Source organism: Lepeophtheirus salmonis, chromosome 8 (genome assembly GCF_016086655.4).
Source record: "Lepeophtheirus salmonis chromosome 8, UVic_Lsal_1.4, whole genome shotgun sequence".
NCBI classification, from domain to species: domain Eukaryota; kingdom Metazoa; phylum Arthropoda; class Copepoda; order Siphonostomatoida; family Caligidae; genus Lepeophtheirus; species Lepeophtheirus salmonis.
The window spans coordinates 10,180,988-10,193,733 of NC_052138.2; positions in this window are offsets into that span (position 1 = coordinate 10,180,988).

The following is a 12,746-nucleotide window of genomic DNA, read 5'->3' on the forward strand; positions in this document are numbered from 1 at the left end:
CCAAACAGCAATTGCTGTAGAGTCATGGTGGAGTAGTATACCTATATTTAGATAATTGTTCATGATGAGATGGCGGGCCGGTCAAAATTCACTCACTGGCCGATATGACCCCCGGCCGGGGGTTGTCGACCTCTGCTATATACCATAGATAATCTTTCTCGATGCTATATGCATACGCCTGTAATATTTCATTAATACGAATACATTATTATTTCATAGATCAAAATATTTCAATGACTTACCCGGTGAATCATTTTAATTTATTCATGAAGTCAGACAAACATTGCTTTGTTAATAGAGATATAAGCTTATATATAGGAGTCTGTAAAATATCACAGATGCCGAGGCGCCAACAATTTTGTATGATCTAAGGATGGGGACTGGTCTCCTTCGTGTCTATATATTTTGTACTCTATATAATATTTCATTGGTGATCAACAGACTTATATTATCACCACACGACTCTTATCAAACTTCTACGTAAAATGAGAAGAGTTAAATGTCTAGTCGTATATTATGTTTGTTGATAGAGTTTGAGTGTATCGTATCATAAAGAAATAATGTAAAGTATATATAATTTCTGCTGTACTTATTGAAAAGTGGATGAATGTTCATAAGAATTTACTGTAAATATCATGTTTCTAAATTCATCATCTCTCAGTATTAAGTTATTTATTGTAACTTAAGCTATGATTTTGATTGATGGATTCCATCAATTTTTAAATTGACGAAATTTTCAATCATAGGCGGAGTTTGATACTTGTTCTTGGGTGAAGGGGGCAATTTGTGTGTTTATTTATTTACATACTAAATTTGTATAAAATATCCATGATCATATAATAAATATTGAGGGATCAGGGGGAGTGCTCCTGAAAACTCTGCCTATCATCTTAATGGCATTGAATATGATGCTCAACACTACCATATAAATAGTTAACTAAAGAATTCCCAGCTTTTGAAAGGAAGTTTATTGATAGCTACTAATTGTCTTGTGTTAAAATGTCGATAAAAAACTATTATTTACCATTAGCGGGGTTGTCCGCAGGATTAGATATATATATTTTTTTTTTTTTTTTTTTTTTGGGGGGGGGTTAGGGTTTAGGTTAAATTATTTTTAATTTTTTTTTTTTTTTTAATTTTTGGAACGGGGCTACATCCCTTCCAGCCCACCCCCTGCAGACATCCCATATAACCTAAGAGTTGAATACCGAATATAGAAAATAATATTAGTTTGTACTAATAAGAATCAACATAAGCTAAATTTCGCTGTAATATAGCTGTAAAAACACTCTTTAAACAGGGCTCAATGGTCATCAAAATTAGGCACAAGCCAACAGTCATTTTTTAATTTTTTTGCTAGTTCTATGAAATTACTGGGCCAGAATACCAAAAAATATAAACTACATATGTACTTGATACATATACAGAGATTTTTAATTGGATTAGATTCGAAAGGAAACCCCTATACAATTTTATTTGGTCAAATCAGAAACAAAGTCAGAAAGGGCTTTATGGAATATGTAAAATAAATCAGTTAGTTCTGGTATTGGAATTATGTTCTGCACTTAGAAATATCAGTTTTGTTAAAAAACATTCCCCAACTACACAGGAAGTGAAATATTGCAAAATTTGTCTTTTTAAAATATATTTTACTTAAAAATCCCTCCTAATATTTATTTTCAAAAATGGATGAGATGTTGAAACAAGGTAATACTCATGATTTGAATCCAAAACTGCCTCTGTTTATGTGGTATTTAAGGTACGGCATTGAGTATCCAAACGGGATAGATACAAGCCACCCTGCACTTGCCCGACTGGTTTTTTATTAGCCACTGGCTAGCGTGTCTGTCGATCCCTGTCTTTAAACATGATTGGTCGTAGATAGTGAGGGAAATTTGATATATTTTTTAACCCTTTTTGTTAGAATATTTAATCTGAAGAAATCATTCTTTTCTTCAGCTGTTGTCTATTTAACTCCTGATTAGTAAATTTCTTTTTCAACTACATTCAATTATATTCAAAACCTGATTGAACATTCATGTGTACTCATAAACGACGGAGAGTAACATTGATAATTTGTTGCAAAGTTATAATTGTAAGTTCTTGTTGGACTCAGATCAGAATTGAAGATCGAAGTAATTCTTGCCCATGTCCTTGTTTATTTCCTTCTCTCCTTCCTCTCTCGTCACACCTGATTGTAGCTGATCTAATTAAACAAAATTAAAGCTATGCAGCTTGCCTCTAAAACATTCTTCAAATTTTCAGGGTTAACCTGTTGATTTTCGTTTTTTTAATATACCCAAAAATACACATGATTTTCATTACTAGTCGTAGCTTTACATTTACAAAGCTTTCTACTTGCATATAGTTTGCTATGTAGCAACAATATATTTCTGAATTCATACGCAAAAAAGGCTCAAATATCATTATATTTATTTTCTGTCAATACTAATTTCTTACATAATATATAAGAAAATGGATAATATAAATATATACAACGAGAGAAAAACCATATAACCACAAGAGTATCAAAAATTGTTTCGTCAACTAAGATTATAATTAGTTGACAGGTGTAAATTTATATTCCATGATTGTCGTTTGGAGTTTTTTTGTTCAATGCTTACTAAAGAACCATCCACAATATTTCATTTGCTGGAAGTTGAACTTCTTAAATTCATTATTATTATAAGGGAGGCAGCTGTTATTAACAAAGTTCTTAATTTAGAGTATTATGTCTCGCTCCCACCTTCTCATTGCACTTTTTTTATATATAAAAATATCAACTTTAGGTATAACTCAAGCTTTAAACCAAGTGGTGAAACAAATATTTTGCAACAATATTCCAACAATCCCTTTCTAACTTGGTATTATGGTTTGAGTATTTTAGTTCCAAAGATGCTAACAATAAATAAATATTTTCTTTTGGTACCGCATATTACGCGCGTATATTTTTATGTTTCTCTTCATTTTAATTACTAAAATCTCATTTTTTGATCCAAAGTGTATAACACATTACTGTCAAATATACTTTCGTTGTTCATTTATGGCAAATAAGACACCCTATTTTACCAATTTATAATTTTGAATTACAAAAACTGTATATTAAACTCTTAAAAATACGACCTTTTTTTTATTCTTCCTTAATTTCTGGGTTTGATTTATTTTTATTTTACTATTTTTATTTTTATATTCTATAAGTTTGATATCTTTCATTTATTATTAATAATTTTTTTAGCTAAAAATAATCAGTTGACTTTGATGAATTACTACCTTGATAAAGTGGCGCTGTTTTAATCCTGGATATTAATGATTGAAGTAGAATTCCAATTTAGGTTTTGGTGAACAGTATTGTCATACAATGATATCTTGTGAATCACTTTACATCATTATTTCTCATATTTTTTTTCTTCATTGAATTGTCTATGATCTTGATTAGAGTTTGATAGCAAATATATTAGAACAGGCTCAGAGTGCAACTAATAAAGACACTTTTGATCCATAGTTTGATCGAATAGTGTGTGAACTTCATACCAATGAATTACCACTACGTCACATAGGATCTGATCCTGATGGTACAAAAAATAGCTATGTGTAGGTTCCTGTATAAACTCAGAAGTTATAGTTGAAAGAGCATCAGGCTTTAGATACTATTTGGCCTTGGTCATGTTAGTGGAAAAAAACATTTCTTGTTAAAAATGTTGACGAAGTAAGATAAATAACTCAGTGACGTCATAGAAAAAGCGATATCTTACAAAAAATATGAAGGATTATATCTCCTCAAGCTAACGGTAACGTTTAGCTTCTTGGTTTAAAGCTTAGGTATAAGTACACAGTACACACGCTAGTTGTTAAAGATGTGTACTTCCCCGACAATCTAAGAAATAGACCAACTTTGTTTGATCAATATGGAAGATTTCTCCTTATTTTCAAAATTATAACGCATTGGCTAGCTTATACTGATCTTTGTCATAAAAATATGTCTCTCACAATTACCATATTTTTATAACATTCTCTCAGGCGTGGATTTTACGCTCAGTGCAATTTAGACAGTATTTCCACCCTAAGAGTTAGTTGTACATGTGGATGGGATTTTGACGAGAAAAACGCAGTTTCAAGATAATAAAAAACAAAAACAAAAAAAAAAAAACCCGGTTGGTGCGAGTGCTCTTTTATCTTTATTTATTCAATCTTAATTAGATCGTTATGGTGTTAGAAAGAATTATCGCTTACCTTAGGTGTATTTAAAACAAAATCTATATATTTGAAAATAACTAGAATATTTTCTATACATTAATGCCATTTTAGATGTTGAAGGTTCTCCTCATATAGCTGTAATTCATTTTCTCCAACCCCCCCATCCCTCCACAAATCATATAAGAGGCAGCTGATGTCAACAAGGGTCTTAATTCAGTATTACCATGAGTCTATTAAATGTATTTACAAGGCTGTAAACCAAAGTAGCGAAACGAAGAACATATGATCAATATTGCAGCTTAATTAATACAAATGCACTTTTTAAATAAAACAATTAAACCCTTCACATAATTTATTTGTCGTAAAAACAGTTGGAATCCCAAAGCGTTATTTCTTTTCAAAAAAAATATTTTTTTAAAGCTTTTAATTCCATTTTCGCAGGATTGTATGATCTTATATAAAATATCAGATCTTATTTTAAATCAGCATAAAATTTTGTCAAAAGAAAACTAACTTTTATGTGAATTATTGATCTTTTTATACTCAAAAGTTGGCTCAAACCTATAAAAGGGTTGAAAATACTCAAAAAAAATTTAAATCTGAAATTCTCAAAAATCATTTTTGATACGAAAAAACTAATTGGTTATTAGCCCATTCTTTCTAACCATGGAATTGTTGATAATTGGTAACAGATCAACACAAGCTAATACTATTTTAACGAAAAAATGTTCGGAATACTGAAATATCGATAGCTGGTAACAAAATACAATATAATTTTTGTTTTAGTGAGGTAACTCTGTGTCTAATAAATATAATCTTAGGCATCCCTTAATTTTGAAAACTTTGTCATTTAAGGTAACTTATTAACTAAATATATATTTCATGGACCTATTTTTTTAGACCACTGTCCTAGACTATAACTTTTATTCCTTGATATTTTATTGTATTCCAGAAATTTCAATATATAGCTGATAATTTTTAATTTACCGAAATAATAATACATCAATGAAATATTACGATTGCAAATAGATTAGAATTGGGATATTCTTTCAGTTAAAAATAATAAAAATAATGGTTAGTTCTAAAAACAATAATATGATATATTTGATAGTTCCGGATCTGTAGCTAGGGTCAGTGTTACCGTGAGTGGTATCTAGAACATATATAAATGTGCACTATAAATATAAATTTGATTCAATTCAATTTCGAATTTAGCTTTGTTATATAAAATAAAATGAAATATTTAAAATAAAAAATATGGCTTTCATTTTTTTATGTGTCGAGATGACATTTATGTTTTTTGGTTAACTTTTTTTTTTACCAGACTACTGTGTTTTAATGTTTTTGTAGGAAATATAATATTTTAAATAAAAATCCTTTTTTTTTTTTAAATGACCTTATGTTTAGAAAAGGATAAATACAGTTAATAATTTATGCAGATGCTTTACATAAAGTCACAAATGAAGTTGAACTTAGGCCATATATATACAATGGATGTAAAACTCTATTAACTGTAACTCTATTTAGCTGTTATAAGCAATAAAATCTCATTTAAGATATAATCTGTATGAGTTTTCAGATTATTAATATAGGTAGTCTGGTGTGAAACCCAGGAATCTCTTGCATGGGCCTCATGAACTTGAGGGGACTGGCTTTGGCCGTTTTATTTAATTTATTCGGGCTCAGTTTGCATTTTTGACAGAGTCCTTCTTTCTCTCCAACGTTTCGGACTTGTTGACGGGGTAAACAGTGGTATTGGAGACGCCCAACTGCTTTGTGTCATTTTCCCCACTTGTACGTAAGCTCAGATTTGTTTTGTTTTTTACTAATTCTTTATACTGTCATATATCAAAATATCAATTAACTTCATTTAATCAAGTAAGTGTTCATATTTCAATGGATCATCCGGTAGTTTCTACAACTTGGATAAATACACTGAATGTCATAGTGTTTGATCCTCTAATTCCATATTACACATTTTTCTTAAAAACCATCATTTGTTGTTTGTATTTTCAAGATTCAAAGCTTTTTTTAAGCGCTTGGCGTTAAAGATAGGTATAAATATTTAATATGCCTTTATCCTGTTTAAAACTCAAATAATCTTTGTTGAAAGTTGAAAATGGGGGTTTTTTATTCAGAGGCTCATAGCTCCAAAAATAATACGTCCTGAAATTGTAAAAATATTTCATTTGATAGCTGAGCATATTAACTTTAATTTTTAAAAAGACCCCCTTCAGGAACACTATATTGTTCTCAATTTGATAGATAAGGGCATCACACTATTTCTAGGATAAAGTTCTTTTTTGAATCGATCTTTAAAGAAAAACTCATTGGAATGAAGCAAAAACTTGAATCAACAGTTCTGATATTTACCATTGGTTCAAAATGGAATTTTGGATTTTTAGAAATGAAACGTTTTCCTTGATATATACTTTTTCCCGATAAAATTCCTTATTTGTAACAATTATAATTAAGTAATTAATTTCAAATTATAATAGATAACTTTAATGGTGGTCTTGTCATGTAGGTGTAAATTTTGGGTAATTAATTGATGAAGTGGAAAATATAAGAGAAAATACTATCCATTTATTTTAAGTACATCAAGGTTAAATCAATATTATGTAGAGTCAGTTTCTCAATAAGGGTTTGTTGTAATCAAAGTAAATAGAGAAATATTTACCTCTTGCTTAAAAAGCACTGATCAAAATGGTTTCCTAGGGGAAGAGATTACTAATAGTACTGTAAAATAAGCTTGCTTAATCCCGGCGTTTTTTTCACTTATAACAAAACGTATTTCTTGTCAGCTATTAATTTGTCTACTTCCAGAGCATTACTAATTAATGCTCTCATTTTAGATCAACTATTACCATCTCAAATTACAAAAAAAAGGGGGGAAAAAAAGAAAAAAGAGTTAAAATAATGAAACACTTAAATAACAAAATCATAGAGAATCTGGTGTGACAAGTGATATCAAAAAGCTCTCAAATCTTTAAAGGAGAATTCCTTTATCGAAAAAATTCAATTTCAAATAAAACTACCTCTCCCACGGACCCCACAAACACATTTAAACCGTCTTGAATATGTAACATCAGATATAGCTTTAAAAAAAACTAAGTTATATTGTCAAACACTATTTATCGAATCTCTTATATAAAGTTTTAGAGTGCGGCACTCAAAACTATGAGCGATATTGTGTTTAGAATTACGCTCTTTTGCTTATTAAAACTTAATTAAAATTTAAATAAGAAATTGAGTCAGAACCGGAGAAAGCTCATTTATTCTAAAATTAGGGATTTCTTTAGCTGTCTTATTGTTTTGCTATTATTACATACATTTTAGAAAATTAAAATGTTGTTCACTTGTAGATTTTATCTGTCCTTAGTATATAGGACTTTAAATCGGTTCCACTCTAATTGGCGGAGTTGGGATTACAAGGGAGCGCGAGGAAAACGTGGGAGCAAGAGATATGGTACCCTTGTATATATCAGCTGTATAGTGTATGATTTTAGGGTGAGAAAATGAATTACTGCTAAAATTAGGAGTACATTTTTTTTCTTCAAAATTTTCAAAAAACCAAGCCTCCTTCCAATTATAATCCTGCGTACGCCCTGTTAGGGCATCAACATTCGCATGGGAGGTGGCAAAGGTATTCTTCTCGATGTTACTCCAGATCCCATAGTCAAAGGGGTTGCAGTTTGATGAGGACGGAGGACACATTGACCAGGCCCAGAAATTCGCCAAATTGTCTTCACTGCATTTTTAAGTTATTTTGGCCTTGCTGTCATCTTTTAGCTATTTAATCTTGATACTGAGACCCTTGGAGCGGAGAAAGATGCAGGAGATCTCATCATAGCTTATTCGCGTGTCAAAAAGCGCAGTCACATGTTTTCTTTTGGCTTCCATCTCAGTTTCCCTTGGACTGATAAATACATTTGTTTAACAAGAATAGTTCGTTTTTGTAGCTTTACCACTTGATAGTTCGAAAAAAAAATCGGTGAAATATTTAGTATGTCAATGAAACCTTTCCAAAGTTTCAATCACGATTCGCTGGGACATATTGTTACTACTTTATGTTACATCCTTGACTCTTAATCAACTTGTGATATAGAGGACTTTACAATCTGCAGTTCCCCCCAGAGATTTAAGATCATTTTCAAAGTACTATCTAGAAACATAATAGACCTATATCATAACCTACCAAGGTATGTACATATGTAGGTTGCCATTGAGAAATTGAAAAAGTAGCATGACATGCCTTTAATTCATTGATTTTAATTACAACAGAAAAGGTCATGGGATTTACTTAAATAACCTCATTACAAAACAAATTAAACTTTTAGGTATAAGTAATTGAAGTAAATAATATATATACATATATAGGTATAATATTGCAAGAGTTTCACGTTTTGCAATTGTTTACGCCATTCTAATGCATGTTTCACGGGTCTGCTTCTTTATAAAATCGTATATTGAAATAGCGGATTTCAGGTGTATGAATTAATTATAATATATCCGTAACTATATAATATTATGTAGTTCCTATATAGTTCATACAAATATATATGAATGAGGTTTTAACAAAAAATAAAAAAAAATAAGAATAGAAATATGACTCTTTTACGATGCCTTAAATGAGGCATGAAGTTGAAGTTAAGCATAATAACAGAAGTTATTTTGAAGGAATCCTCATAAAAATACTTTTGCTATGAAAGGTTCAATTTATTATTATGCATTTTATATACAGTATAATTAATTATGCTGTATATATATATATGAATATTAAAAGAGCTTAATAATTTTTATTAACATTTTGTTATTTCCCTGGGGTGTCGAACCACCCCAAAGACTGAAATATCCTCCTAATATCCTGTGTGTATCATATTTTTCCTTCATCATCTATGTAAATTATTTATTAACAAATAATTGTTAATTATTTTAACACTTCTAAAATGTATTTACATTTGAACATCGTGAACAAAATCCTTAAAAACACACGATTGAATAACGTTCAAACTACAGTCAAATCAGAATTTAAAAAAAATTATATTTCTCCGATAAAAAGTAGACTATATCCGTTTTTTTTTAATATCCGAAGTATATAAAAAAACAAATTTTTGGATACTTATGTAAATAAATAATTTTAAAACTCCCTATTTCGAAGCAACCGGTGTTTGGTAAGATCCTATTTTTAACAGATCATTGAAGATTTTCAGCTTATATGTCAGCAAAAGTGTTTTTGAGGGGACACTCATGATATGATTCCGTATTGATCGAAAAGCAATGTCAAATGAATTTAAAAAGAAATATACTACACATAATTTTGGCCCCAGAAACGATTTGTACCTAAAAACAAGGAAAAAATCATAATGGAAATTCTTCATTCTCTCGAATTTTTATAAAGTTAATAACAAAAAAGGGAAGAAAAAGTTGACTTTATGTGGATTTTTACTCCATGTTTCTTCTCTGCCAAGTATTTTTTGAATTAAAAAATTAGTCTCTGTAAAACGTTAACTAAAAGAGTATTTTTAATATATCGGAATTTCTTATATCCGGATTTGACTTTATATAAATGAAAATTTGATTAGTTGTAGATAGTACATAAAAAAACTATCCATAATCTCCGATCATAAGCAGGATTGAGGACAATACCGTAGTTCGATAGTTGAGCTTAACCGTAAGCAAAACAAAGCTTTCCTTTCACCCAAACTTTTCCAAAGGATTAAGTTATTTACCAACCAACTTATAAATGCCATTAGTAATCCGGGACAGTCTTGGACTAGAAGAAAAATAGGATTTTAGTATCAATTAGTTTGATTTTATTTAAGTTTTTATAGAAAGGGGATGACATAACTAGCCAATGTTTGAAACGAAGCCTCCAAGAGCCCCACAATCATTTACACCAAATAGCTTTCTTTCAAGTCTTTGAAAAGTTTTTTTAAAGTTATAGAGCTGCTATATTGCTGACAAACGAAATCCTATTTTTTGTAAATAAAAAATGTTCCGGGTCGCAAATTTTTTGAATCTATTGTATAGATGCGTTAATATTTAACAGGCTGCCACTGATAACTTGAAATGATCATAAATAACTTTTGGGATTTCTGTATAAAAGAGAAAATTATATGGCTAATAATAATACTCAAAAATATATAGTTAAATGAATATTTTTTAAATAATAATAACAGGCTTTATTCCCCTTTGATCCCAACTGATTAAAAGATTTTTTTTAGTTTTAAATCCATTAATCAGACGAATATTCGCGCCAAAAGCATAGCACAAAAGCAAACTAGGATGATTTTTGTAAAAAAGGACATTTTGTAATGTTAGAAATATAAATTTAATTTCATTTCTATTAATAAATTATGTATTCTGATTAATTACTCGTAATGTCCGTAAATAAAATTATCAGACACAATAATGAAAGAAAAAAAGGAATCAGATTAATGCTCTAGACCAGTAGTTCTCAAAGTTTTTACAGTGTGTTCCACCTTGGAAAATATCAAGATTTCCAGGTACTGCCATTTTGACCAAACTAAATTCGGAGGTTTAACCTATTTATAACGTTCTTCTACGTACCACAGTTTGAACACCGCTGTTATAGACTCAAACTTACTCACTGGGTATATAAATTTGAATATAAAGCAAATAAATAACCAAAATATGTCCAAGAATATTACGCCATTTTGTTTTTGTAGTTAAGAAATAATTTGGAAATTTTTATTTTCCAATTTGATTTTGTTCAAGATTTATTTTGGATTGACACAAATGTTAAAATCTATAGACCTATAAATCCATGCAGCCAAATAAATGAAAAAAAAGGTGTAATAATAAAAATCCGTTTTTATACTCAAGTTGTATTTATAAAGATTTTCTAATTCATTATAAATTTAATAAACAATATTTTAAATCTTATTTAATCAGTGATACATTTTCATTATGTCTCCTGTTTATGTTTTTATTGTTTTTGTTTTTTTAATAAAAAATAGTTTTACAATTATTTGCCCATCCCATCGCATATTTTTTTATTTTTATGAAACTTATAGAAGTTGTAAAAATTCCTGCCAAAAATACAAATATATTCTTATTAATTTTTTGTCCAACCTAAATTATACACGTAAATCTAAAAGTTAGACATAGTTGTTTTAAGAATATTTTATTACAAATATTAGACCATGAAATTTCCAAATTTAACAAATTTATCTGTTAATTTCGTCAGAAAATTTTGAATTAATCCTTGAGTTGTTTCGTTACATTTAGTTGTTAGATTACAGGAGTGCTGCAATTAATTTCAGAGAGGAGGGGGAAGATTCTTTATTCACGCAACCTATGTAGTCATTTTTTTTGTCAGTGGCGATAATCAAAGGTGTTAAGAGGTCTACTTAAAGTTAATGTTTATAAAATATAAAAATTATTATTCTTTGTAAAATTAAAACATTTAAGATAAGAATATATCTATTAATTAGGGTTTTTGTCATTTTTGGGATTAATTTCTGATAGTATGATTATTGATGCTAATCGGTTGCATTTTTCAGCTCACCAGTCATTTTGGAGTTTGCAACGTGAATTGTGAATTTTCTTTTTCCTTTGTTTCTAACAACATCATTTATTTCCTGAAGCCTCAACTTCATTTTCTAATACAGGTATTCTTGATATATGCTAAACCGGATTGAACATTGGTATGTTCTCTAAATGGACGGAGACGTACCTTGAGGATTGGTTGTAGAGATAATTTGTATGTCCTTGTTGGACTCAGAGTAGAGTTGAGGATTGATATTGCTGTAATGTAATGTTTATTTCCTTCTCCTTCCTTGTCACAGATGATTGTAGCTGGTCTAATAGAACTTCATGAAAGCTACGCCGTTCTGCTCCAAAACATTCTTCAAATTGTCAGAGATACCATGCTGATTTTCGTTTTTTTTTTGAATGCCCAATATACACACGATCAGCATCACTGTGTATGATATATTTTTGATATTTTACACTAATGCATATACTATGCCATGGTCCCCTATCTTTGGTGTAAATTGTTTTAAAAATTCTTAATAAAATAAATATATATGAATTAAATTAATAATTAATATATCGTCCATGCACTAATGCTATTTTAAAAGTAAAATGTTCTACTCTTTATAGCAAAAAAATTATATAACAAGTAGCTGATATGAACATTGATCTTAATTCCGTGTTACTCTATCTCTCGCTCTCGCCTTGTCCTCACGCTCTTCTTTTCATTAAAAATAACTCAAATCTATGTATGACTTATTGACCCAACAAAAGAGAAAAAATAGGTATATATATATACAGCATAAATCCCTCAACAACAGCTGGCCCACACTTGAGTCGAAAAAAATCTACAACAACAACAACAATGTTACTCTATATAATCTCTATGGTATAACCCAACACATGCATTACTTGTAAATACTCATCAATTTCTTAATTAATTTAACTGATCATAATTAAATAATAGCATCAATGAATAGTTGTTAATTAAAATGAAGGATGTAATGAATGAGACGTAGAAAATATAATAAATATTGCCAAAAAATTGTTTT